Consider the following 26,614-nt stretch of genomic DNA (forward strand, 5'->3'; position numbering starts at 1 on the left):
TGTGAAACAAATAAAGATAAATATAGCTAGTGCGGCCACGAGCGGTCGTGCAGGGTAGAGGCTGCGCGAAAACGCCTCTAAAACAAGCGCGTGCCCACGCCCGATCCGTGGAAGCACGTAGAACTAGCAAACATACTAGCAGAAATCAACGATCGCACACGGGTCATTGAGTGTGTACAGGGTACAGGGTTCGTCTGCGTGTGTGGCATTGGGCAATCTAGCGGCAACCGAGTGGCCTGAAGGCGGAACCGGCCAACCCGTCGCCCTCACCATCGTTGCGCTTCGAGATGAACTATTGCTAAAGATTATCGTCCTCATCAACCACAGCACTACCAGAGTAGCTCGTAACGAAGACCCTCTCTGCGACCTCGCGGCCAGTGTGCGCAGTGTAGAGCAAATGACAAACGATGTTGACGAGCACATTACAACACCCTTTGTGCATGAAGACCAGGTGCAGGAGACAACGCTACCACCTGTCGTGAGAAACAAGAGTTTGGTTAACAATGATCATCGTCGTGTCCCATTGTAAACGGGCGCGCCATTGCACACATCGTACATGTGTGTTAACCCACCTGTATGCGACAGACTTTGTGTGTTGCATGACATCGAGATGTATTGACGTCTGTGTCAATACAGGACTCTCTAAGCTGGGAGCTGGACGCTAACTACCTGTGCATGCGCCACACAAAAGGTAACTCGACTAACTACAAAACGAATATTGTGATGTAGAAAGTTGGCTCGACTGTTTGAATCAGCTGCAGCTGCGGTTTACTCACGAAGTGAATCGCACGCTTGTTAGAAGTACATTCGGAGCACTTAAAAAATACATCGCTCTCATCGAGTTCCGTCTCAGCGTTCACCGGCTGATGGGCAAGAGCGTGACATGGGATCGCCAGGAACTTACTTAAGGACTATCATCTCATTTGGCATTTACTCACGGACCCAAGAAACCAGTTCCGAAAAATGGTCGAGAATTATAACTTGTCTAATAGCAACTGGAAGATATGTTTCGTCATAAGCCTCTGATGGTTCACAAGGTGCACGGTCCACTCGAAATCCTAATGCTGTATTTGTAGTACATACACTAAGTCTTCTCTGTTGATGTCAGACTAGAGTTTTATTAGTTTTACTTTGCAACAATGGGATTCGAGCAATTGATGTGTATATTTTTAATACTGCACAATGCTACTATTCCTAGGCTGAATGTATGACATGGCTCTAATGTATCATTATGTATCGTTTCCATTAAGTACTAATTTAAATAAAGTCCCTCTGTCCTCGGTGCTAGGTTGTGGGTTTAATACACATTATTATGATCAACCTGTTGAATAGTATAATAACAATATTCCTGTAAATTATAACTTGTCTAATAGCAACTGGAAGATATGTTGCGTCATAAGCCTCTGATGGTTCACAAGGTGCACGGTCCACTCGAAATCCTAATGCTGTATTTGTAGTACATACACTAAGTCTTCTCTGTTGATGTCAGACTAGAGTTTTATTAGAGTTTTACTTTGCAACAATGGGATTTGAGCAATTGATGTGTACATTTTTAATAGTGCACAATGCTACTATTCCTAGGCTGAATGTATGACATGGCTCTTATGTATCATTATGTATCGTTTCCATTAAGTACAAATTTAAATAAAGTCCCTCTGTCCTCAGTGCTAGGTTGTGGGTCGCTCCTCGGGGCGCGTCTTGCTTGGGCTTCTCTCCTGGAGGCCCTCAGTCAGACCCATTGTTGACATGTGGCAAGACACTCCTCGGGGCGCGTCTTGCTTGGGCTTCTCTCCTGGAGGCGCTCAGACAGACCCAGTGTTGACATGTGACAAGACGCTCCTCGGGGCGCGTCTTGCTTGGGCCTCTCTCCTGGAGGCGCTCAGACAGACCCAGTGTTGACATGTGGAAAGACGCTCCTCCGGGCGCATCTTGCTTGGGCCTCTCTCCTGGAGGCCCTCAGTCAGACCCATTGTTGACATGTGGCAAGACGCTCCTCGGGGCGCGTCTTGCTTGGGCCTCTCTCCTGGAGGCGCTCAGTCAGACCGAGTGCTGACATAAGGCAAGACGCTCCTCGGGGCGCGTCTTGCTGGGGCCTCTCTCCTGGAGGCGCTCAGTCAGACCCAGTGCTGACATGTGGCAAGACGCTCCTCGGGGCGCGTCTTGCTTGGGCCTCTCTCCTGGAGGCGCTCAGTCAGACCCAGTGTTGACACGTGGCAAGACGCTCCTCGGGGCGCGTCTTGCTTGGGCCTCTCTCCTGGAGGCGCTCAGTCAGACCCAGTGGTGACACGTGGAAAGACGCTCCTCGGGGCACGTCTTGCTTGGGCCTCTCTCCTGGAGGTGCTCAGTCAGACCCAGTGTTGACACGTGGCAAGACGCTCCTCGGGGCGCATCTTGCTTGGGCCTCTCTCCTGGAGGCGCTCAGTCAGACCCAGTGTTGGCATGTGGCAAGACACTCCTCGGGGCGCGTCTTGGTTGGGCCTCTCTCCTGGAGGCGCTCATTCAGACCCAGTGGTGACATGTGACAAGACGCTCCTCGGGGCGCGTATTGCTTGGGCCTCTCTCCTGAATGCCCTCTGTCAGACCGAGTGTTGACATGTGGCAAGATTCTCCTCGGGGCGCGTCTTGCTTGGGCTTCTCTCATGGAGGCCCTCAGTCCGACCCAGTGTTGACATGTGTCAAGACGCTCCTCGGGGCGTGTCTTGCTTGGGCCTCTCTCCTGGAGGCGCTCAGTCAGACCCAGTGTTGACATGTGGCAAGACGCTCCTCTGGGCGCGTCTTGCTTGGGCTTCTCTCCTGGAGGCCCTCAGTCAGACCCATTGTTGACATGTGGCAAGACGCTCCTCGGGGCACGTCTTGCTTGGACCTCTCTCCTGGAGGCACTCAGTTAGACGGAGTAGTGACATGCGGCAAGACGCTCCGCGGGGCGCGTCTTGCTTGGGCCTCTCTCCTGGAGGCGCTCAGTCAGACCGAGTGCTGACATAAGGCAAGACGCTCCTCGGGGCGCGTCTTGCTGGGGCCTCTCTCCTGGAGGTGCTCAATCAGACCCAGTGGTGACACGTGGAAAGACGCTCCTCGGGGCGCATCTTGCTTGGGCCCCTTTCCTGGAGGCGCTAAGTCAGACCCAGTGTTGCCACGTGGCAAGACGCTCCTCGGGGCGCGTCTTGCTTGGGCCTCTCTCATGGAGGCGCTCAGTCAGACACAGTGTTGACATGTGGCAAGACACTGCTCGGGGCGCGTCTTGCTTTGGCTTCTCTCCTGGAGGCCCTCAGTCAGACCCATTGTTGACATGTGGCAAGACGCTCCTCGGGGCGCGTATTGCTTGGGCCTCTCTCCTGGATGCCCTCTGTCAGACCCAGTGTTGACATGTGTCAAGACGCTCCTCGGGCGTTTCTTGCTTGCGCCTCTCTCCTGGAGGCGCTCAGTCAGACCCAGAGGTGACATGTGGCAAGACGCTCCTCGGGCCTCTCTCCTGGAGGCGCTCAGTCAGACCCAGTGTTGACATGTGGCGAGACGCTCCTCGGGGCACGTCTTGCTGGGGCCTCTCTCCTGGAGGCGCTCAGTCAGACCGAGTGCTGACATGTGGCAAGACGCTCCTCGGGGCGCATCTGGCTTGGGCTTCTCTCCTGGAGGCCCTCAGTCAGACCCAGTGTTGACATGTGGCACGACGCTCCTCGGGGCGCGTCTTATTTGGGCCTCTCTCCTGGAGGCCCTCAGTCAGACCCAGTGTTGACATGTGGCAAGACGCTCCTCGGGGCGCATCTTGCTTGGGCTTCTCTGCTGGAGGCCCTCAGTCAGACCCATTGTTGACAATTGGCAAGACGCTCCTCGGGGCACGTTTTGCTTGGGCCTCTCTCCTGGAGGCGCTCAGTCTGACCGAGTAGTGACATGTGGCAAGACGCTCCTCGGGGCGCGTCTTGCTTGGGCCTCTCTCCAGAAGGCCCTCTATCAGACCCAGTGTTGACACGTGGCAAGACGCTCCTCGGGGCGCGTCTTACTTGGGCCTCTCTCCTGGAGGCGCTCAGTCAGACTGAGAAGTGACATGTGGCCTGACGCTCCTCGGGGCGCGTGTTGCTTGGGCCTCTCTCCTGGAGGCGCTCAGTCAGACCCAGTGGTGACATGTGGCAAGACGCTCATCAGGGCGCGTCTTGGTTGGGCCTTTCTCCTGGAGGCGCTCAGTCAGACCCAGTGGTGACATGTGGCAAGACACTCCTCGGGCCGCGTATTGCTTGGGCCTCTCTCCTGGATGCCCTCTGTCAGACCGAGTGTTGACATGTGGCAAGACTCTCCTCGGGGCGCGTCTTGCTTGGGCTTACCTCATGGAGGCCCTCGGTCAGACCCAGTGTTGACATGTGTCAAGACGCTCCTCGGGGCGTGTCTTGCTTGGGCCTCTCTCCTGGAGGCGCTCAGTCAGACCCAGTGTTGACATGTGGCAAGATGCTCCTCGGGGCGCGTCTTGCTTGGGCTTCTCTCCTGGAGGCCCTCAGTCAGACCCATTGTTGACATGTGGCAAGACGCTCCTCGGGGCACGTCTTGCTTGGGACTCTCTCCTGGAGGCGCTCAAACAGACTGAGTAGTGACATGTGGCAAGACGCTCCTCGGGGCGCGTCTTGCTGGGGCTTCTCTCATGGAGGCACTCAGTCACACCCAGTGTTGACATGTGGCAAGATGCTCCTCGGGGTGCGTCTTGCTTGGACCTCTCTCCCTGAGGCGCTCAGTCAGACCGAGTAGTGACATGTGGCAAGACGCTCCTCGGGGCGCGTCTTGCTTGGACCTCTCTCCCTGAGGTGCTAAGTCAGACCCAGTGTTGACATTTGGCAAGACACTCCTCGGGGCGCGTCTTGCTTGGGCCTCTCTCATGGAGGCCCTCTGTCAGACCCAGTGATGACATGTGTCAAGACGCTCCTTGGGGGGCGACTTGCTTTGGCCTCTCTCCTGGAGGCGCTCAGTCAGACCGAGTGCTGACATGTGGCAAGAAGCTCCTCGGGCCGCGTGTTGCTTGGGCTTCTCTCCTGGAGGCGCTCAGAAAGACCCAATGTTGACATGTGACAAGACGCTCCTCGGCGCGCGTCTTGCTTGGGCCTCTCTCCTGGAGGCGCTCAGTCAGAACCAGAGGTGACATGTGGCAAGACGCTCCTCGGGGCGCGTCTTGCTTGGGCCTCTCTCCTGGAGGCCCTCTGTCAGACCCAGTGTTGACATGTGGCAAGACGCTCCTCCGGGCGCATCTTGCTTGGGCCTCTCTCCTGGAGGCCCTCAGTCAGACCCATTGTTGACATAGGCAAGACGCTCCTCGGGGCGCGTCTTGCTTGGGCCTCTCTCCTGGAGGCGCTCAGTCAGACCGAGTGCTGACATAAGGCAAGACGCTCCTCGGGGCGCGTCTTGCTGGGGCCTTTCTCCTGGAGGCGCTCAGTCAGACCCAGTGCTGACATGTGGCAAGACGCTCCTCGGGGCGCGTCTTGCTTGGGCCTCTCTCCTGGAGGCGCTCAGTCAGACTGAGTAGTGACATGTGGGATGACGCTCCTCGGGGCACGTCTTGCTTGGGCCTCTCTCCTGGAGGCACTCAGTCAGACCCAGTGGTGACATGTGGCAAGACACTCCTCGGGGCGCGTCTTGCTTGGGCCTCTCTCGTGGAGGCCTTCTGTCAGACCCAGTGTTGACATGTGTCAAGACGCTCCTCGGGGCGCGTCTTGCTTGGGCTTCTCTCCTGGAGGCCTTCAGTCAGACCCATTGTTGACATGTGGCAAAACGCTCCTCGCTGCGCGTCTTGCTTGGGCTTCCCTCCTGGAGGCGCTCAGACAGACCCAGTGTTGACAAGTGACAAGACACTCCTCGGGGCGTGTCTTGCTTGGGCCTCTCTCCTGGAGGCCCTCTGTCAGACCCAGTGTTGACATGTGGCAAGACGCTCCTCCGGGCGCATCTTGCTTGGGCCTCTCTCCTGGAGGCCCTCAGTCAGACCCATTGTTGACATGTGGCAAGACGCTCCTCGGGGCGCGTCTTGCTTGGGCTTCTCTCCTGGAGGCGCTCAGTCAGACCCAGTGTTGACAAGTGGCAAGACGCTCCTCGGGGCGCGTCTTGCTTGGGCCTCTCTCCTGGAGGCGCTCAGTCAGACCCAGTGTTAACATGTGGCAAGACGCTCCTCGGGGTGCATCTTGCTTGGGCCTCTCTCCTGGAGGCGCTCAGTCAGACCCAGTGGTGACACGTGGAAAGACGCTCCTCGGGGCGCGTCTTGCTTGGGCCTCTCTCCTGGAGGCGCTCAGTCAGACCCAGTGTTGACACGTGGCAAGACGCTCCTCTGGGCGCGTATTGCTTGGGCCTCTCTCCTGAATGCCCTCTGTCAGACCGAGTGTTGACGTGTGGCAAGACTCTCCTCGGGGCGCGTCTTGCTTGTGCTTCTCTCATGGAGGCCCTCAGTCCGACCCAGTGTTGACATGTGTCAAGACGCTCCTCGGGGCGTGTCTTGCTTGGGCCTCTCGCCTGGAGGCCCTCAGTCAGACCCATTGTTGACATGTGGCAAGACGCTCCTCGGGGCACGTCTTGCTTGGGCCTCTCTCCTGGAGGCGCTCAGTCAGACCGAGTAGTGACATGTGGTAAGACGCTCCTCGGGGCGCGTCTTGCTGTGGCTTCTCTCATGGAGGCACTCAGTCAGACCCAGTGTTGACATGTGGCAAGACGCTCCTCGGGGCGCGTGTTGCTTGGACCTCTTTCCTGGAGGCGCTCAGTCAGACCGAGTAGTGACATGTGGCAAGACGCTCCTCGGGGCGCGTCTTGCTTGGGCCTCTCTCCTGGAGGCGCTCATTTAGACCCAGTGTTGACATGTGGCAAGACGCTCCTCGGGGCGCGTCTTGCTTGCGCCTCTCTCCTGGAGGCGCTCAGTCAGACCCAGAGGTGACATGTGGCAAGACGCTCTTCGGGCCTCTCTCCTGGAGGCGCTCACTCAGACCCAGTGTTGACGTGTGGCAAGACGCTCCTCGGGGCGCGTCTTGCTTGGGCCTCTCTCCTGGAGGTGCTCAGTCAGACCCAGTGTTGACATGTGGCAAGACGCTCCTCGGGGCGCGTCTTGCTGGGGCTTCTCTCATGGAGGCACTCAGTCAGACCCAGTGTTGACATGTGGCAAGATGCTCCTCGGGGCACGTCTTGCTTGGGCCTCTCTCCTGGAGGCGCTCAGTCAGACCCAGAGGAGACATGTGTCAAGACGCTCCTCGGGGCGTGTCTTGCTTGGGCCTCTCTCCTGGAGGCGCTCAGTCAAACCGAGTGCTGACATCTGGCAAGACGCTCCTCCGGGTGCGTCTTGCTTGGGCCTCTCTCCTGGAGGCGCTCAGTCAGACCCAGTGTTCACATGTGGCAAGACGCTCCTCGGGGCGCTTCTTATTTGGGCCTCTCTCCTGGGGGCCCTCAGTCAGACCCAGTTTTGACATGTGGCAAGACGCTCCTCGGGGCACATCTTGCTTGGGCTTCTCTCCTGGAGGCCCTCAGTCAGACCCATTGTTGACATGTGGCAAGATGCTCCTCGGGGCACGTCTTGCTTGGGCCTCTCTCCTGGAGGCGCTCAGTCAGACCGAGTAGTGACATGTGGCAAGACGCTCCTCGGGGCGCGTCATGCTTGGACCTCCCTCCTGGAGGCGCTCAGTCAGACCGAGTAGTGACATGTGGCAAGACGCTCCTCGGGGCGTGTCTTGCTTGGACCTCTCTCCTGGATGCGCTCAGTTAGACCGAGTAGTGACATGTGGCAAGACGCTCCTCGGGGCGGGTCTTGCTTGGGCCTCTCTCCTGGAGGCGCTCAGTCAGACCGAGTGCTGACATAAGGCAAGATGCTCCTCGCGGCGCGTCTTGCTGGGGCCTCTCTCCTGGAGGTGCTCAATCACACCCAGTGGTGACACGTGGCAAGACGCTCCTCGGGGCGCGTCTTGCTTGGGCCTCTCTCCTGGAGGAGCTCAGTCAGACCCAGTGGTGACACGTGGCAAGACGCTCCTCGGGGCGCATCTTGCTTGGGCCTCTCTCCTGGAGGCGCTAAGTCAGACCCAGTGTTGACACGTGGCAAGGCGCTCCTCGGGGCGCGTCTTGCTTGGGCCTCTCTCCTGGAGGCGCTCAGTCAGACCCAGTGTTGACATGTGGCAAGACACTCCTCGGGGCGCGTCTTGCTTGGGCCTCTCTCATGGAGGCCCTCTGTCAGACCCAGTGTTGACATGTGTCAAGACGCTCCTCGGGGCGCATCTTGCTTTGGCCTCTCTCCTGGAGGCGCTCAGTCAGACCGAGTGCTGACATGTGGCAAGAAGCTCCTCGGGGCGCATCTTCCTTGGGCTTCTCTCCTGGAGGCCCTTAGTCAGACCCATTGATGACATGTGGCAAGACGCTCCTCGGGGCGCGTATTGCTTGGGCCTCTCTCCTGTATGCCCTCTGTCAGACCCAGTGTTGACATGTGGCAAGACTCTCCTCGGGGCGCGTCTTGCTTGGGCTTCTCACATGGAGGCCCTCAGTCAGACCCAGTGTTAACATGTGTCAAGACGCTCCTCGGGGCGTGTCTTGCTTGGGCCTCTCTCCTAGAGGCGCTCAGTCAGACCCAGTGTTGACATGTGGCAAGACGCTCCTCGGGGCGCTTCTTGCTTGGGCTTCTCTCCTGGAGGCCCTCAGTCAGACCCATTGTTGACATGTGGCTAGACGCTCCTCGGGGCACGTCTTGCTTGGGCCTCTCTCCGGGAGGCGCTCAGTCAGACCGAGTAGTGACATGTGACAAGACGCTCCTCGGGGCGTGTCTTGCTGGGGCTTCTCTCATGGAGGCACTCAGTCAGACCCAGTGTTGACATGTGGCAAGACGCTCCTCGGGGCGAGTGTTGCTTGGACCTCTCTCCTGGAGGCGCTCAGTCAGACCCAGTGTTGACATGTGACAAGACGGTCCTCGGGGCGCGTCTTGCTTGGGCCTCTCTCCTGGAGGCGCTCAGTCAGACCCAGAGGTGACATGTGTCAAGACGCTCCTCGGGCCTCTCTCCTGGAGGCGCTCAGTCAGACCCAGTGTTGACATGTGGCAAGACGCTCCTCGGGGCGCGTCTTGCTTGGGCCTCTCTCCTGGAGGTGCGTAGTCAGACCCAGTGTTGACATGTGGCAAGACGCTCCTCGGGGCGCGTCTTGCTTGGGCCTCTCTCATGGAGGCACTCAGTCAGACCCAGTGTTGACATGTGGAAAGACGCTCCTCGGGGAACGTCTTGCTTGGGCCTCTCTCCTGGAGGCGCGCAGTCAGACCCAGAGGAGAAATGTGTCAAGACGCTCCTCGGGGCGCGTCTTGCTTGGGCCTCTCTCCTGGAGGCGCTCAGTCAGACCGAGTGCTGACATGTGGCAAGACTTTCCTCGGGGCGCGTCTTGCTTGGGCCTCTCTCCTGGAGGCGCTCAGTCAGACCCAGTGTTGACATGTGGCAAGTCGCTCCTCTGGGCGCGTCTTGTTCGGGCCTCTCTCCTGGAGGCGCTCAGTCAGACCCAGTGTTCACATGTGGCAAGACGCTCCTCGGGGCGCGTCTTGCTTGGGCCTCTCTCCTGGAGGCGCTCAGTCAGACCCAGTGTTGACATGTGGCAAGACGCTCCTCGGGGTGCGTCTTGCTTGGGCCTCTCTCCTGGAGGCGCTCAGTCAGACCGAGTGCTGACATGTGGAAAGACGCTCCTCGGGGCGCATCTTGCTTGGGCTTCTCTCCTGGAGGCCCTCAGTCAGACCCAGTGTTGACATGTGGCAAGACGCTCCTCGGGGCGCGTCTTATTTGGGCCTCTCTCCTGGGGGCCCTCAGTCAGACCCAGTGTTCACATGTGGCAAGACGCTCCTCGGGGCGCGTCTTGCTTGGGCTTCTCTCCTGGAGGCCCTCAGTCAGACCCATTGTTGACATGTGTTAAGACGCTCCTCGGGGCACGTCTTGCTTGGGCCTCTCTCCTGGAGGCGCTCAGTCAGACCGAGTAGTGACATGTGGCAAGACGCTCCTCGGGGCGCGTCTTGCTTGGACCTCCCTCCTGGAGGCGCTCAGTCAGACCGAGTAGTGACATGTGGCAAGACGCTCCTCGGGGCGTGTCTTGCTTGGACCTCTCTCCTGGATGCGCTCAGTTAGACCGAGTAGTGACATGTGGCAAGACGCTCCTCGGGGCGGGTCTTGCTTGGGCCTCTCTCCTGGAGGCGCTCAGTCAGACCGAGTGCTGACATAAGGCAAGATGCTCCTCGCGGCGCGTCTTGCTGGGGCCTCTCTCCTGGAGGTGCTCAATCACACCCAGTGGTGACACGTGGCAAGACGCTCCTCGGGGCGCGTCTTGCTTGGGCCTCTCTCCTGGAGGAGCTCAGTCAGACCCAGTGGTGACACGTGGCAAGACGCTCCTCGGGGCGTATCTTGCTTGGGCCTCTCTCCTGGAGGCGCTAAGTCAGACCCAGTGTTGACACGTGGCAAGGCGCTCCTCGGGGCGCATCTTGCTTGGGCCTCTCTCCTGGAGGCGCTCAGTCAGACCCAGTGTTGACATGTGGCAAGACACTCCTCGGGGCGCGTCTTGCTTGGGCCTCTCTCATGGAGGCCCTCTGTCAGACCCAGTGTTGACATGTGTCAAGACGCTCCTCGGGGCGCATCTTGCTTTGGCCTCTCTCCTGGAGGCGCTCAGTCAGACCGAGTGCTGACATGTGGCAAGAAGCTCCTCGGGGCGCATCTTCCTTGGGCTTCTCTCCTGGAGGCCCTCAGTCAGACCCATTGTTGACATGTGGCAAGACGCTCCTCGGGGCGCGTATTGCTTGGGCCTCTCTCCTGTATGCCCTCTGTCAGACCCAGTGTTGACATGTGGCAAGACTCTCCTCGGGGCGCGTCTTGCTTGGGCTTCTCACATGGAGGCCCTCAGTCAGACCCAGTGTTAACATGTGTCAAGACGCTCCTCGGGGCGTGTCTTGCTTGGGCCTCTCTCCTGGAGGCGCTCAGTCAGACCCAGTGTTGACATGTGGCAAGACGCTCCTCGGGGCGCTTCTTGCTTGGGCTTCTCTCCTGGAGGCCCTCAGTCAGACCCATTGTTGACATGTGGCTAGACGCTCCTCGGGGCACGTCTTGCTTGGGCCTCTCTCCGGGAGGCGCTCAGTCAGACCGAGTAGTGACATGTGACAAGACGCTCCTTGGGGCGCGTCTTGCTGGGGCTTCTCTCATGGAGGCACTCAGTCAGACCCAGTGTTGACATGTGGCAAGACGCTCCTCGGGGCGAGTGTTGCTTGGACCTCTCTCCTGGAGGCGCTCAGTCAGACCCAGTGTTGACATGTGACAAGACGGTCCTCGGGGCGCGTCTTGCTTGGGCCTCTCTCCTGGAGGCGCTCAGTCAGACCCAGAGGTGACATGTGTCAAGACGCTCCTCGGGCCTCTCTCCTGGAGGCGCTCAGTCAGACCCAGTGTTGACATGTGGCAAGACGCTCCTCGGGGCGCGTCTTGCTTGGGCCTCTCTCCTGGAGGTGCGTAGTCAGACCCAGTGTTGACATGTGGCAAGACGCTCCTCGGGGCGCGTCTTGCTTGGGCCTCTCTCATGGAGGCACTCAGTCAGACCCAGTGTTGACATGTGGAAAGACGCTCCTCGGGGAACGTCTTGCTTGGGCCTCTCTCCTGGAGGCGCGCAGTCAGACCCAGAGGAGAAATGTGTCAAGACGCTCCTCGGGGCGCGTCTTGCTTGGGCCTCTCTCCTGGAGGCGCTCAGTCAGACCGAGTGCTGACATGTGGCAAGACTTTCCTCGGGGCGCGTCTTGCTTGGGCCTCTCTCCTGGAGGCGCTCAGTCAGACCCAGTGTTGACATGTGGCAAGTCGCTCCTCTGGGCGCGTCTTGTTCGGGCCTCTCTCCTGGAGGCACTCAGTCAGACCGAGTGTTGACATGTGGCAAGATGCTCCTCGGGGCACGTCTTGCTTGGGCCTCTCTCCTGGAGGCGCTCAGTCAGACCCAGAGGAGACGTGTCAAGACGCTCCTCGGGGCGCGTCTTGCTTGGGCCTCTCTCCTGGAGGCGCTCAGTCAGACCGAGTGCTGACGTGAAAGACGCTCCTCCGGGCGCGTCTTGCTTGGGCCTCTCTCCTGGAGGCGCTCAGTCAGACCCAGTGTTCACATGTGGCAAGACGCTCCTCGGGGCGCGTCTTGCTTGGGCCTCTCTCCTGGAGGCGCTCAGTCAGACCCAGTGTTGACATGTGGCAAGACGCTCCTCGGGGTGCGTCTTGCTTGGGCCTCTCTCCTGGAGGCGCTCAGTCAGACCGAGTGCTGACATGTGGAAAGACGCTCCTCGGGGCGCATCTTGCTTGGGCTTCTCTCCTGGAGGCCCTCAGTCAGACCCAGTGTTGACATGTGGCAAGACGCTCCTCGGGGCGCGTCTTATTTGGGCCTCTCTCCTGGGGTCCCTCAGTCAGACCCAGTGTTGACATGTGGCAAGACGCTCCTCGGGGCGCGTCTTGCTTGGGCTTCTCTCCTGGAGGCCCTCAGTCAGACCCATTGTTGACATGTGGCAAGACGCTCCTCGGGGCACGTCTTGCTTGGGCCTCTCTCCTGGAGGCGCTCAGTCAGACCGAGTAGTGACATGTGGCAAGACGCTCCTCGGGGTGCGTCTTGCTTGGACCTCCCTCCTGGAGGCGCTCAGTAAGACCGAGTAGTGACATGTGGCAAGACGCTCCTCGGGGCGTGTCTTGCTTGGACCTCTCTCCTGGAGGCGCTCAGTTAGACCGAGTAGTGACATGTGGCAAGACGCTCCTCGGGGCGGGTCTTGCTTGGGCCTCTCTCCTTTAGGCGCTCAGTCAGACCGAGTGCTGACATAAGGCAAGACGCTCCTCGGGGCGGGTCTTGCTGGGGCCTCTCTCCTGGAGGCCCTCAGTCAGACCCATTGTTGACATGTGGCAAGACGCTCCTCGGGGCACGTCTTGCTTGGGCCTCTCTCCTGGAGGCGCTCAGTCAGACCGAGTGCTGACATAAGGCAAGACGCTCCTCGGGTCGCGTCTTGCTGGGGCCTCTCTCCTGGAGGTGCTCAATCAGACCCAGTGGTGACACGTGGCAAGACGCTCCTCGGGGCGCGTCTTTCTTGGGCCTCTCTCCTGGAGGAGCTCAGTCAGACCCAGTGGTGACACGTGGCAAGACGCTCCTCGGGGCGCATCTTGCTTGGGCCTCTCTCCTGGAGGCGCTGAGTCAGACCCAGTGTTGACACGTGGCAAGACGCTCCTCGGGGCGCGTCTTGCTTGGGCCTCTCTCCTGGAGGCGCTCCGTCAGACCCAGTGTTGACATGTGGCATGACACTCCTCGGGGCGCGTCTTGCTTGGGCCTCTCTCCTGGAGGCGCTCAGTCAGACCGAGTGCTGACATGTGGCAAGAAGCTCCTCGGGGCGCGTCTTGCTTGGGCTTCTCTCCTGGAGGCCCTCAGTCAGACCCATTGTTGACATGTGGCAAGACGCTCCTCGGGGCGCGTCTTGCTTGGGCCTCTCTCCAGAAGGCCCTCAATCAGACCCAGTGTTGACACGTGGCAAGACGCTCCTCGGGGCGCTTCTTGCTTGGGCCTCTCTCCTGGAGGCGCTCAGTCAGACCCAGTGGTGACATGTGGCAAGACGCTCCTCGGGGCGCATATTGCTTGGGCCTCTCTCCTGGGTGCCCTCTGTCAGACCCAGTGTTGACATGTGGCAAGACTCTCCTCGGGGCGCGTCTTGCTTGGGCTTCTCTCATGGAGGCCCTCAGTCAGACCCAGTGTTGACATGTGTCAAGACGCTCCTTGGGGCGTGTCTTGCTTGGGCCTCTCTCCTGGAGGCGCTCAGTCAGACCCAGTGTTGACATGTGGCAAGACGCTCCTCGGGGCGCTTCTTGCTTGGGCTTCTCTCCTGGAGGCCCTCAGTCAGACCCATTGTTGACATGTGGCAAGACGCTCCTCGGGGCACGTCTTGTTTGGGCCTCTCTCCTGGAGGCGCTCAGTCAGACCGAGTAGTGACATGTGACAAGACTCTCCTCGGGGCGCGTCTTGCTTGGGCCTCTCTCCTGGAGGCGCTCAGTCAGACCCAGTGTTGACATGTGGCAAGACGCTCCTCGGGGCGCGTCTTGCTTGGGCCTCTCTCCTGGAGGTTCTTAGTCAGACCCAGTGTTGACATGTGGCAAGATGCTCCTCGGGCGCGTCTTGCTGGGGCTTCTCTCATGGAGGCACTCAGTCAGACCCAGTGTTGACATGTGGCAAGACGCTCCACGGGGCACGTCTTGCTTGGGCCTCTCTCCTGGAGGCGCTCAGTCAGACCCAGAGGAGACATGTGTCAAGATGCTCCTCGGGGCGCGTCTTGCTTGGGCCTCTCTCCTGGAGGCGCTCAGTGAGACCGAGTGCTGACATGTGGCAAGACGCTCCTCCGGGCGCGTCTTCCTTGGGACTCACTCCTGGAGGCCCTCAGTCAGACCCAGTGTTGACACGTGGCAAGACGCTCCTCGGGGCGCGTCTTGCTTGGGCCTCTCTCCTGGAGGCGCTCAGTCAGACCGAGTAGTGACATGTGGTAAGACGCTCCTCGGGGCGCGTCTTGCTGGGGCTTCTCTCATGGAGGCACTCAGTCAGACCCAGTGTTGACATGTGGCAAGACGCTCCTCGGGGCGCGTGTTGCTTGGACCTCTTTCCTGGAGGCGCTCAGTCAGACCGAGTAGTGACATGTGGTAAGACGCTCCTCGGGGCGCGTCTTGCTGGGGCTTCTCTCATGGAGGCACTCAGTCAGACCCAGTGTTGACATGTGGCAAGACGCTCCTCGGGGCGCGTGTTGCTTGGACCTCTTTCCTGGAGGCGCTCAGTCAGACCGAGTAGTGACATGTGGCAAGACGCTCCTCGGGGCGCGTCTTGCTTGGGCCTCTCTCCTGGAGGCGCTCAATTAGACCCAGTGTTGACATGTGGCAAGACGCTCCTCGGGGCGCGTCTTGCTTGCGCCTCTCTCCTGGAGGCGCTCAGTCAGACCCAGAGGTGACATGTGGCAAGACGCTCTTCGGGCCTCTCTCCTGGAGGCGCTCACTCAGACCCAGTGTTGACATGTGGCAAGACGCTCCTCGGGGCGCGTCTTGCTTGGGCTTCTCTCATGGAGGCACTCAGTCAGACCCAGTGTTGACATGTGGCAAGATGCTCCTCGGGGCACGTCTTGCTTGGGCCTCTCTCCTGGAGGCGCTCAGTCAGACCCAGAGGAGACATGTGTCAAGACGCTCCTCGGGGCGTGTCTTGCTTGGGCCTCTCTCCTGGAGGCGCTCAGTCAAACCGAGTGCTGACATGTGGCAAGACGCTCCTCCGGGTGCGTCTTGCTTGGGCCTCTCTCCTGGAGGCGCTCAGTCAGACCCAGTGTTCACATGTGGCAAGACGCTCCTCGGGGCGCGTCTTGCTTGGGCCTCTCTCCTGGAGGCGCTCAGTCAGACCCAGTGTTGACATGTGGCAAGACGCTCCTCGGGGCACGTCTTGCTTGGGCCTCTCTCCTGGAGGCGCTCAGTCAAACCGAGTGCTGACATGTGGCAAGACGCTCCTCGGGGCGCATCTTGCTTGGGCTTCTCTCCTGGAGGCCCTCAGTCAGACCCAGTGTTGACATGTGGCAAGACGCTCCTCGGGGCGCGTCTTATTTGGGCCTCTCTCCTGGGGGCCCTCAGTCAGACCCAGTGTTGACATGTGGCAAGACGCTCCTCGGGGCGCATCTTGCTTGGGCTTCTCTCCTGGAGGCCCTCAGTCAGACCCATTGTTGACATGTGGCAAGACGCTCCTCGGGGCACGTCTTGCTTGGGCCTCTCTCCTGGAGGCGCTCAGTCAGACCGAGTAGTGACATGTGGCAAGACGCTCCTCGGGGCGCGTCTTGCTTGGACCTCCCTCCTGGAGGCGCTCAGTCAGACCGAGTAGTGACATGTGGCAAGACGCTCCTCGGGGCATGTCTTGCTTGGACCTCTCTCCTGGATGCGCTCAGTTAGACCGAGTAGTGACATGTGGCAAGACGCTCCTCGGGGCGGGTCTTGCTTGGGCCTCTCTCCTGGAGGCGCTCAGTCAGACCGAGTGCTGACATAAGGCAAGATGCTCCTCGCGGCGCGTCTTGCTGGGGCCTCTCTCCTGGAGGTGCTCAATCACACCCAGTGGTGACACGTGGCAAGACGCTCCTCGGGGCGCGTCTTGCTTGGGCCTCTCTCCTGGAGGAGCTCAGTCAGACCCAGTGGTGACACGTGGCAAGACGCTCCTCGGGGCGCATCTTGCTTGGGCCTCTCTCCTGGAGGCGCTAAGTCAGACCCAGTGTTGACACGTGGCAAGGCGCTCCTCGGGGCGCGTCTTGCTTGGGCCTCTCTCCTTGAGGCGCTCAGTCAGACCCAGTGTTGACATGTGGCAAGACACTCCTCGGGGCGCGTCTTGCTTGGGCCTCTCTCATGGAGGCCCTCTGTCAGACCCAGTGTTGACATGTGTCAAGACGCTCCTCGGGGCGCATCTTGCTTTGGCCTCTCTCCTGGAGGCGCTCAGTCAGACCGAGTGCTGACATGTGGCAAGAAGCTCCTCGGGGCGCATCTTCCTTGGGCTTCTCTCCTGGAGGCCCTCAGTCAGGTCCATTGTTGACATGTGGCAAGACGCTCCTCGGGGCGCGTCTTGCTTGGGCCTCTCTCCTGGAGGCGCTCAGTCAGACCGAGTGCTGACATGTGGAAAGACGCTCCTCGGGGCGCATCTTGCTTGGGCTTCTCTCCTGGAGGCCCTCAGTCAGACCCAGTGTTGACATGTGGCAAGACGCTCCTCGGGGCGCGTCTTATTTGGGCCTCTCTCCTGGGGGCCCTCAGTCAGACCCAGTGTTGACATGTGGCAAGACGCTCCTCGGGGCGCGTCTTGCTTGGGCTTCTCTCCTGGAGGCCCTCAGTCAGACCCATTGTTGACATGTGGCAAGACGCTCCTCGGGGCACGTCTTGCTTGGGCCTCTCTCCTGGAGGCGCTCAGTCAGACCGAGTAGTGACATGTGGCAAGACGCTCCTCGGGGTGCGTCTTGCTTGGACCTCCCTCCTGGAGGCGCTCAGTCAGACCGAGTAGTGACATGTGGCAAGACGCTCCTCGGGGCGTGTCTTGCTTGGACCTCTCTCCTGGAGGCGCTCAGTTAGACCGAGTAGTGACATGTGGCAAGACGCTCCTCGGGGCGGGTCTTGCTTGGGCCTCTCTCCTTTAGGCGCTCAGTCAGACCGAGTGCTGACATAAGGCAAGACGCTCCTCGGGGCGGGTCTTGCTGGGGCCTCTCTCCTGGAGGCCCTCAGTCAGACCCATTGTTGACATGTGGCAAGACGCACCTCGGGGCACGTCTTGCTTGGGCCTCTCTCCTGGAGGCGCTCAGTCAGACCGAGTGCTGACATAAGGCAAGACGCTCCTCGGGTCGCGTCTTGCTGGGGCCTCTCTCCTGGAGGTGCTCAATCAGACCCAGTGGTGACACGTGGCAAGACGCTCCTCGGGGCGCGTCTCTCTTGGGCCTCTCTCCTGGAGGAGCTCAGTCAGACCCAGTGTTGACACGTGGCAAGACGCTCCTCGGGGCGCGTCTTGCTTGGGCCTCTCTCCTGGAGGCGCCCGTCAGACCCAGTGTTGACATGTGGCATGACACTCCTCGGGGCGCGTCTTGCTTGGGCCTCTCTCCTGGAGGCACTCAGTCAGACCGAGTGCTGACATGTGGCAAGAAGCTCCTCGGGGCGCGTCTTGCTTGGGCTTCTCTCCTGGAGGCCCTCAGTCAGACCCATTGTTGACATGTGGCAAGACGCTCCTCGGGGCGCGTCTTGCTTGGGCCTCTCTCCAGAAGGCCCTCAATCAGACCCAGTGTTGACACATGGCAAGACGCTCCTCGGGGCGCTTCTTGCTTGGGCCTCTCTCCTGGAGGCGCTCAGTCAGACCCAGTGGTGACATGTGGCAAGACGCTCCTCGGGGCGCGTATTGCTTGGGCCTCTCTCCTGGATGCCCTCTGTCAGACCCAGTGTTGACATGTGGCAAGACTCTCCTCGGGGCGCGTCTTGCTTGGGCTTCTCTCATGGAGGCCCTCAGTCAGACCCAGTGTTGACATGTGTCAAGACGCTCCTAGGGGCACGTCTTGCTTGGGCCTCTCTCCTGGAGGCGCTCAGTCAGACCCAGTGTTGACATGTGGCGAGATGCTCCTCGGGGCGCTTCTTGCTTGGGCTTCTCTCCTGGAGGCCCTCAGTCAGACCCATTGTTGACATGTGGCAAGACGCTCCTCGGGGCACGTCTTGCTTGGGCCTCTCTCCTGGAGGCGCTCAGTCAGACCGAGTAGTGACATGTGACAAGACTCTCCTCGGGGCGCGTCTTGCTTGGGCCTCTCTCCTGGAGGCGCTCAGTCAGACCCAGTGTTGACATGTTGCAAGACGCTCCTCGGGGCGCGTCTTGCTTGGGCCTCTCTCCTGGAGGTTCTTAGTCAGACCCAGTGTTGACATGTGTCAAGATGCTCCTCGGGGCGCGTCTTGCTTGGGCCTCTCTCCTGGAGGCGCTCAGTCAGACCGAGTGCTGACATGTGGCAAGACGCTCCTCCGGGCGCGTCTTCCTTGGGCCTCACTCCTTGAGGCCCTCAGTCAGACCCAGTGTTCACATGTGGCAAGACGCTCCTCGGGGCACGTCTTGCTTGGGCCTCTCTCCTGGAGGCGCTCAGTCAGACCCAGTGGTGACATGTGGCAAGACGCTCCTCGGGGAGCGTGTTGCTTGGGCCTCTCTCCTGGATGCCCTCTGTCAGACCCAGTGTTGACATGTGGCAAGACTCTCCTCGGGGCGCGTCTTGCTTGGGCTTCTCTCATGGAGGCCCTCAGTCAGACCCAGTGTTGACATGTGTCAAGACGCTCCTCGGGGCGTGTCTTGCTTGGGCCTCTCTCCTGGAGGCGCTCAGTCAGACCCAGTGTTGACATGTGGCAAGACGCTCCTCGGGGTGCTTCTTGCTTGGGCTTCTCTCCTGGAGGCCCTCAGTCAGACCCATTGTTGACATGTGGCAAGACGCTCCTCGGGGCACGTCTTGCTTGGGCCTCTCTCCTGGAGGCGCTCAGTCAGACCGAGTAGTGACATGTGACAAGACGCTCCTCGGGGCGCGTCTTGCTTGGGCCTCTCTCCTGGAGGCGCTCAGTCAGACCGAGTGCTGACATGTGGCAAGACGCTCCTCGGGGCGCGTCTTGCTTGGGCCTCACTCCTGGAGGCGCTCAGTCAGACTGAGTAGTGACATGTGGCCTGACGCTCCTCGGGGCGCGTCTTGCTTGGGCCTCTCTCCTGGAGGCGCTCAGTCAGACCCAGTGTTGACATGTGGCAAGACACTCCTCGGGGCGCGTCTTGCTTGGGCCTCTCTCATGGAGGCCCTCTGTCAGACCCAGTGTTGACATGTGTCAAGACGCTCCTCGGGGCGAGTCTTGCTTTGGCCTCTCTCCTGGAGGCGCTCAGTCAGACCGAGTGCTGACATGTGGCAAGAAGCTCCTCGGGGCGCGTCTTGCTTGGGCTTCTCTCCTGGAGGCGCTCAGAAAGACCCAGTATTGACATGTGACAAGACGCTCCTCGGGGCGCATCTTGCTTGGGCCTCTCTCCTGGAGGCGCTCAGTCAGACCCAGTGGTGACATGTGGCAAGACACTCCTCGGGGCGCGTCTTTCTTGGGCCTCTCTCCTGGAGGCCCTCTGTCAGACCGAGTGTTGACATGTGGCAAGACTCTCCTCGGGGCGCGTCTTGCTTGGGCTTCTCTCATGGAGGCCCTCAGTCAGACCCAGTGTTGACACGTGTCAAGACGCTCCTCGGGGCGCGTCTTACTTGGGCCTCTCTCCTGGAGGCGCTCAGTCAGACTGAGTAGTGACATGTGGCCTGACGCTCCTCGGGGCTCGTGTTGCTTGGGCCTCTCTCCTGGAGGCGCTCAGTCAGACCGAGTAGTGACATGTGGCAAGACGCTCCTCGGGGCGCGTCTTGCTTGGACCTCTCTCCCTGAGGCTCTCAGTCAGACCCAGTGTTGACATTTGGCAAGACACTCCTCGGGGCGCGTCTTGCTTGGGCCTCTATCATGGAGGCCCTCTGTCAGACCGAGTGCTGACATGTGGCAAGAAGCTCCTCGGGGCACGTCTTGCTTGGGCCTCTCTCCAGAAGGCCCTCAATCAGAACCAGTGTTGACACGTGTCAAGACGCTCCTCGGGGCGCGTCTTACTTGGGCCTCTCTCCTGGAGGCGCTCAGTCAGACTGAGTAGTGACATGTGGCCTGACACTCCTCGGGGCGCGTGTTGCTTGGGCCTCTCTCCTGGAGGCGCTCAGTCAGACCAAGTGGTGACATGTGGCAAGACACTCCTCGGGGTAAGTCTTGCTTGGGCCTCTCTCATGGAGGCCCTCTGTCAGACCCAGTGTTGACACGTGGCAAGACACTCCTCGGGGCGCGTCTTGCTTGGGCCTCTCTCATGGAGGCCCTCTGTCAGACCCAGTGTTGACATGTGTCAAGACGCTCCTCGGGGTGCGTCTTGCTTTGGCCTCTCTCCTGGAGGCGCTCAGTCAGACCGAGTGCTGACATGTGGCAAGAAGCTCCTCGGGGCGCGTCTTGCTTGGGCTTCTCTCCTGGAGGCCCTCAGTCAGACCCATTGTTGACATGTGGCAAGACGCTCCTCGGGGCGCGTCTTGCTTGGGCCTCTCTCCAGAAGGCCCTCAATCAGACCCAGTGTTGACACATGGCAAGACGCTCCTCGGGGCGCTTCTTGCTTGGGCCTCTCTCCTGGAGGCGCTCAGTCAGACCCAGTGGTGACATGTGGCAAGACGCTCCTCGGGGCGCGTATTGCTTGGGCCTCTCTCCTGGATGCCCTCTGTCAGACCCAGTGTTGACATGTGGCAAGACTCTCCTCGGGGCGCGTCTTGCTTGGGCTTCTCTCATGGAGGCCCTCAGTCAGACCCAGTGTTGACATGTGTCAAGACGCTCCTAGGGGCACGTCTTGCTTGGGCCTCTCTCCTGGAGGCGCTCAGTCAGACCCAGTGTTGACATGTGGCGAGATGCTCCTCGGGGCGCTTCTTGCTTGGGCTTCTCTCCTGGAGGCCCTCAGTCAGACCCATTGTTGACATGTGGCAAGACGCTCCTCGGGGCACGTCTTGCTTGGGCCTCTCTCCTGGAGGCGCTCAGTCAGACCGAGTAGTGACATGTGACAAGACTCTCCTCGGGGCGCGTCTTGCTTGGGCCTCTCTCCTGGAGGCGCTCAGTCAGACCCAGTGTTGACATGTTGCAAGACGCTCCTCGGGGCGCGTCTTGCTTGGGCCTCTCTCCTGGAGGTTCTTAGTCAGACCCAGTGTTGACATGTGTCAAGATGCTCCTCGGGGCGCGTCTTGCTTGGGCCTCTCTCCTGGAGGCGCTCAGTCAGACCGAGTGCTGACATGTGGCAAGACGCTCCTCCGGGCGCGTCTTCCTTGGGCCTCACTCCTTGAGGCCCTCAGTCAGACCCAGTGTTCACATGTGGCAAGACGCTCCTCGGGGCACGTCTTGCTTGGGCCTCTCTCCTGGAGGCGCTCAGTCAGACCCAGTGGTGACATGTGGCAAGACGCTCCTCGGGGAGCGTGTTGCTTGGGCCTCTCTCCTGGATGCCCTCTGTCAGACCCAGTGTTGACATGTGGCAAGACTCTCCTCGGGGCGCGTCTTGCTTGGGCTTCTCTCATGGAGGCCCTCAGTCAGACCCAGTGTTGACATGTGTCAAGACGCTCCTCGGGGCGTGTCTTGCTTGGGCCTCTCTCCTGGAGGCGCTCAGTCAGACCCAGTGTTGACATGTGGCAAGACGCTCCTCGGGGTGCTTCTTGCTTGGGCTTCTCTCCTGGAGGCCCTCAGTCAGACCCATTGTTGACATGTGGCAAGACGCTCCTCGGGGCACGTCTTGCTTGGGCCTCTCTCCTGGAGGCGCTCAGTCAGACCGAGTAGTGACATGTGACAAGACGCTCCTCGGGGCGCGTCTTGCTTGGGCCTCTCTCCTGGAGGCGCTCAGTCAGACCGAGTGCTGACATGTGGCAAGACGCTCCTCGGGGCGCGTCTTGCTTGGGCCTCACTCCTGGAGGCGCTCAGTCAGACTGAGTAGTGACATGTGGCCTGACGCTCCTCGGGGCGCGTCTTGCTTGGGCCTCTCTCCTGGAGGCGCTCAGTCAGACCCAGTGTTGACATGTGGCAAGACACTCCTCGGGGCGCGTCTTGCTTGGGCCTCTCTCATGGAGGCCCTCTGTCAGACCCAGTGTTGACATGTGTCAAGACGCTCCTCGGGGCGAGTCTTGCTTTGGCCTCTCTCCTGGAGGCGCTCAGTCAGACCGAGTGCTGACATGTGGCAAGAAGCTCCTCGGGGCGCGTCTTGCTTGGGCTTCTCTCCTGGAGGCGCTCAGAAAGACCCAGTATTGACATGTGACAAGACGCTCCTCGGGGCGCATCTTGCTTGGGCCTCTCTCCTGGAGGCGCTCAGTCAGACCCAGTGGTGACATGTGGCAAGACACTCCTCGGGGCGCGTCTTTCTTGGGCCTCTCTCCTGGAGGCCCTCTGTCAGACCGAGTGTTGACATGTGGCAAGACTCTCCTCGGGGCGCGTCTTGCTTGGGCTTCTCTCATGGAGGCCCTCAGTCAGACCCAGTGTTGACACGTGTCAAGACGCTCCTCGGGGCGCGTCTTACTTGGGCCTCTCTCCTGGAGGCGCTCAGTCAGACTGAGTAGTGACATGTGGCCTGACGCTCCTCGGGGCTCGTGTTGCTTGGGCCTCTCTCCTGGAGGCGCTCAGTCAGACCGAGTAGTGACATGTGGCAAGACGCTCCTCGGGGCGCGTCTTGCTTGGACCTCTCTCCCTGAGGCTCTCAGTCAGACCCAGTGTTGACATTTGGCAAGACACTCCTCGGGGCGCGTCTTGCTTGGGCCTCTATCATGGAGGCCCTCTGTCAGACCGAGTGCTGACATGTGGCAAGAAGCTCCTCGGGGCACGTCTTGCTTGGGCCTCTCTCCAGAAGGCCCTCAATCAGAACCAGTGTTGACACGTGTCAAGACGCTCCTCGGGGCGCGTCTTACTTGGGCCTCTCTCCTGGAGGCGCTCAGTCAGACTGAGTAGTGACATGTGGCCTGACACTCCTCGGGGCGCGTGTTGCTTGGGCCTCTCTCCTGGAGGCGCTCAGTCAGACCAAGTGGTGACATGTGGCAAGACACTCCTCGGGGTAAGTCTTGCTTGGGCCTCTCTCATGGAGGCCCTCTGTCAGACCCAGTGTTGACACGTGGCAAGACACTCCTCGGGGCGCGTCTTGCTTGGGCCTCTCTCATGGAGGCCCTCTGTCAGACCCAGTGTTGACATGTGTCAAGACGCTCCTCGGGGTGCGTCTTGCTTTGGCCTCTCTCCTGGAGGCGCTCAGTCAGACCGAGTGATGACATCGGAAAGAAGCTCCTCGGGGCGCGTCTTGCTTGGGCTTCTCTCCTGGAGGCCCTCAGTAAGACCCATTGTTGACATGTGGCAAGACGCTCCTCGGGGCGCGTCTTGCTTGGGCCTCTCTCCAGAAGGCCCTCAATCAGACCCAGTGTTGACACGTGGCAAGACGCTCCTCGGGGTGCGTCTTGCTTGGGCTTCTCTCCTGGAGGCCCTCAGTCAGACCCATTGTTGACACGTGGCAAGATGCTCCTCGGGGCGCGTCTTGCTTGGGCCTCTCTCCTGGAGGCGCTCAGTCAGACTGAGTAGTGACATGTGGCCTGACGCTCCTCGGGGCGCATGTTGCTTGGGCCTCTCTCCTGGAGGCGCTCAGTCAGACCACCTCAGTCAGACCCATTGTTGACCTGTGGCAAGATGCTCCTCGGGCCGCGTGTTGCTTGGGCTTCTCTCCTGGAGGCCCTCAGTCAGACACATTGTTGAAATGTGGCAAGACGCTCCTCGGGGCGCGTCTTGCTTGGGCTTCTCTCCTGGAGGTGCTCAGAAAGACCCAGTGTTGACATGTGACAAGACGCTCCTCGGGGCGCGTCTTGCTTGGGCCTCTCTCCTGGAGGCGCTCAGTCAGAACCAGAGGTTACATGTGGCAAGACGCTCCTCAGGGCGCGTCTTGCTTGGGCCTCTCTCCTGGAGGCCCTCTGTCAGACCCAGTGTTGACATGTGGCAAGACGCTCCTCCTGGCGCATCTTGCTTGGGCCTCTCTCCTGGAGGCCCTCAGTCAGACCCATTGTTGACATGTAGCAAGACGCTCCTCGGGGCGCGTCTTGCTTGGGCCTCTCTCCTGGAGGCGCTCAGTCAGACCGAGTGCTGACATGTGGCAAGACGCTCCTCGGGGCGCGTCTTGCTTGGGCCTCACTCCTGGAGGCGCTCAGTCAGACTGAGTAGTGACATGTGGCCTGACGCTCCTCGGGGCGCGTCTTGCTTGGGCCTCTCTCCTGGAGGCGCTCAGTCAGACCCAGTGTTGACATGTGGCAAGACGCTCCTCCGGGCGCATCTTGCTTGGGCCTCTCTCCTGGAGGCCCTCAGTCAGACCCATTGTTGACATGTGGCAAGACGCTCCTCGGGGCGCGTCTTGCTTGGGCCTCTCTCCTGGAGGCGATCAGTCAGACCCAGTGTTGACATGTGGCAAGACACTCCTCGGGGCGCGTCTTGCTTGGGCCTCTCTCCTGGAGGCCCTCTGTCAGACCCAGTGTTGACATGTGTCAAGACGCTCCTCGGGGCGCAGTCTTGCTTGGGCTTCTCTCCTGGAGGCCCTCAGTCAGACCCATTGTTGACATGTGGCAAGACTCTCCCCGGGGCGTGTCTTGCTTGGGCCTCTCTCCTGGAGGCGCTCAGTCAGAACCAGAGGTGACATGTGGCAAGACGCTCCTCGGGGCACGTCTTGCTTGGGCCTCTCTCCTGGAGGCACTCTGTCAGACCCAGTGTTGACATGTGGCAAGACTCTCCTCGGGGCGCGTCTTGCTTGGGCTTCTCTCATGGAGGCCCTCAGTCCGACCCAGTGTTGACATGTGTCCAGACGCTCCTCGCGGCGTGTCTTGCTTGGACCTCTCTCCTGGAGGCGCTCAGTCAGACCCAGTGTTGACATGTGGCAAGACGCTCCTCTGGGCGCGTCTTTCTTGGGCTTCTCTCCTGGAGGCCCTCAGTCAGACCCATTGTTGACATGTGGCAAGACGCTCCTCGGGGCACGTCTTGCTTGGGCCTCTCTCCTGGAGGCGCTCAGTCAGACCGAGTAGTGACATCTGGCAAGACGCTCCTCGGGGCGCGTCTTGCTTGGGCCTCTCTCCTGGAGGAGCTCAGTCAGACCCAGTGGTGACACGTGGCAAGACGCTCCTCGGGGCGCGTCTTGCTTGGGCCTCTCTCCTGGAGGCGCTCAGTCAGACACAGTGTTGACATGTGGCAAGACACTCCTCGGGGCGCTTCTTGCTTGTGTCCTCTCTCATGGAGGCCCTCTGTCAGACCCAGTGTTGACATGTGTCAAGACGCTCCTCGGGGCGCGTCTTGCTGGGGCCTCTCTCCTGGAGGCGCTCAGTCAGACACAGTGTTGACATGTGGCAAGACACTCCTCGGGGCGCGTCTTGCTTGTGTCCTCTCTCATGGAGGCCCTCTGTCAGACCCAGTGTTGACATGTGTCAAGACGCTCCTCGGGGCGCGTCTTGCTTTGACCTCTCTCCTGGAGGCGCTCAGTCAGACCGAGTCCTGACATGTAGCAAGAAGCTCCTCGGGGTGCGTCTTGCTTGGGCTTCTCTCCTGGAGGCCCTCAGTTAGACCCATTGTTGACATGTGGAAAGTAGCTCTTCGGGGCGCGTCTTGCTTGGGCTTCTCTCCTCGAGGCCCTCAGTCAGACCCATTGTTGACATGTGGCAAGACACTCCTCGGGGCGTGTATTGCTTGGGCCTCTCTCCTGGATGCCCTCTGTCAGGCCCAGTGTTGACATGTGGCAAGACTCTCCTCGGGGCCCGTCTTGCTTGGGCTTCTCTCATGGAGGCCCTCAGTCAGACCCAGTGTTGACATGTGTCAAGACGCTCCTCGGGGCGTGTCTTGCTTGGGCCTCTCTCCTGGAGGCGCTCAGTCAGACCCAGTGTTGACATGTGGCAAGACGCTCCTCGGGGCGCTTCTTGCTTGGGCTTCTCTCCTGGAGGCCCTCAGTCAGACCCATTGTTGACATGTGGCAAGACGCTCCTCGGGGCACGTCTTGCTTGGGCCTCTCTCCTGGAGGCGCTCAGTCAGACCGAGTAGTGACATGTGGCAAGACGCTCCTCGGGGCGCGTCTTGCTGGGGCTTCTCTCATGGAGGCACTCAGTCAGACCGAGTAGTGACATGTGGCAAGACGCTCCTCGGGGCGCGTCTTGCTTGGGCTTCTCTCCTGGAGGCCCTCAGTCAGACCCATTGTTGACATGTGGCAAGACGCTCCTCGGGGCGCTTCTTGCTGGGGCCTCTCTCCTGGAGGCGCTCAGTCAGACCGAGTGTTGACATGTGTCAAGACGCTCCTCGGGCGTTTCTTGCTTGGGCCTCTCTCCTGGAGGCGCTCAGTCAGACCCAGAGGTAACATGTGGCAAGACGCTCCTCTGGCCTCTCTCCTGGAGGCGCTCAGTCAGACCCAGTGTTGACATGTGGCAAGACGCTCCTCGGGGCGCGTCTTGCTTGGGCCTCTCTCCTGGAGGTGCTCAGTCAGACCCAGTGTTGACATGTGGCAAGATGCTCCTCGGGGCATGTCTTGCTTGGGCCTCTCTCCTGGAGGCGCTCAGTCAGACCCAGAGGAGACATGTGTCAAG

Source organism: Nothobranchius furzeri, chromosome 2, assembly GCF_043380555.1.
Source record: "Nothobranchius furzeri strain GRZ-AD chromosome 2, NfurGRZ-RIMD1, whole genome shotgun sequence".
In the NCBI taxonomy this organism is placed as follows: domain Eukaryota; kingdom Metazoa; phylum Chordata; class Actinopteri; order Cyprinodontiformes; family Nothobranchiidae; genus Nothobranchius; species Nothobranchius furzeri.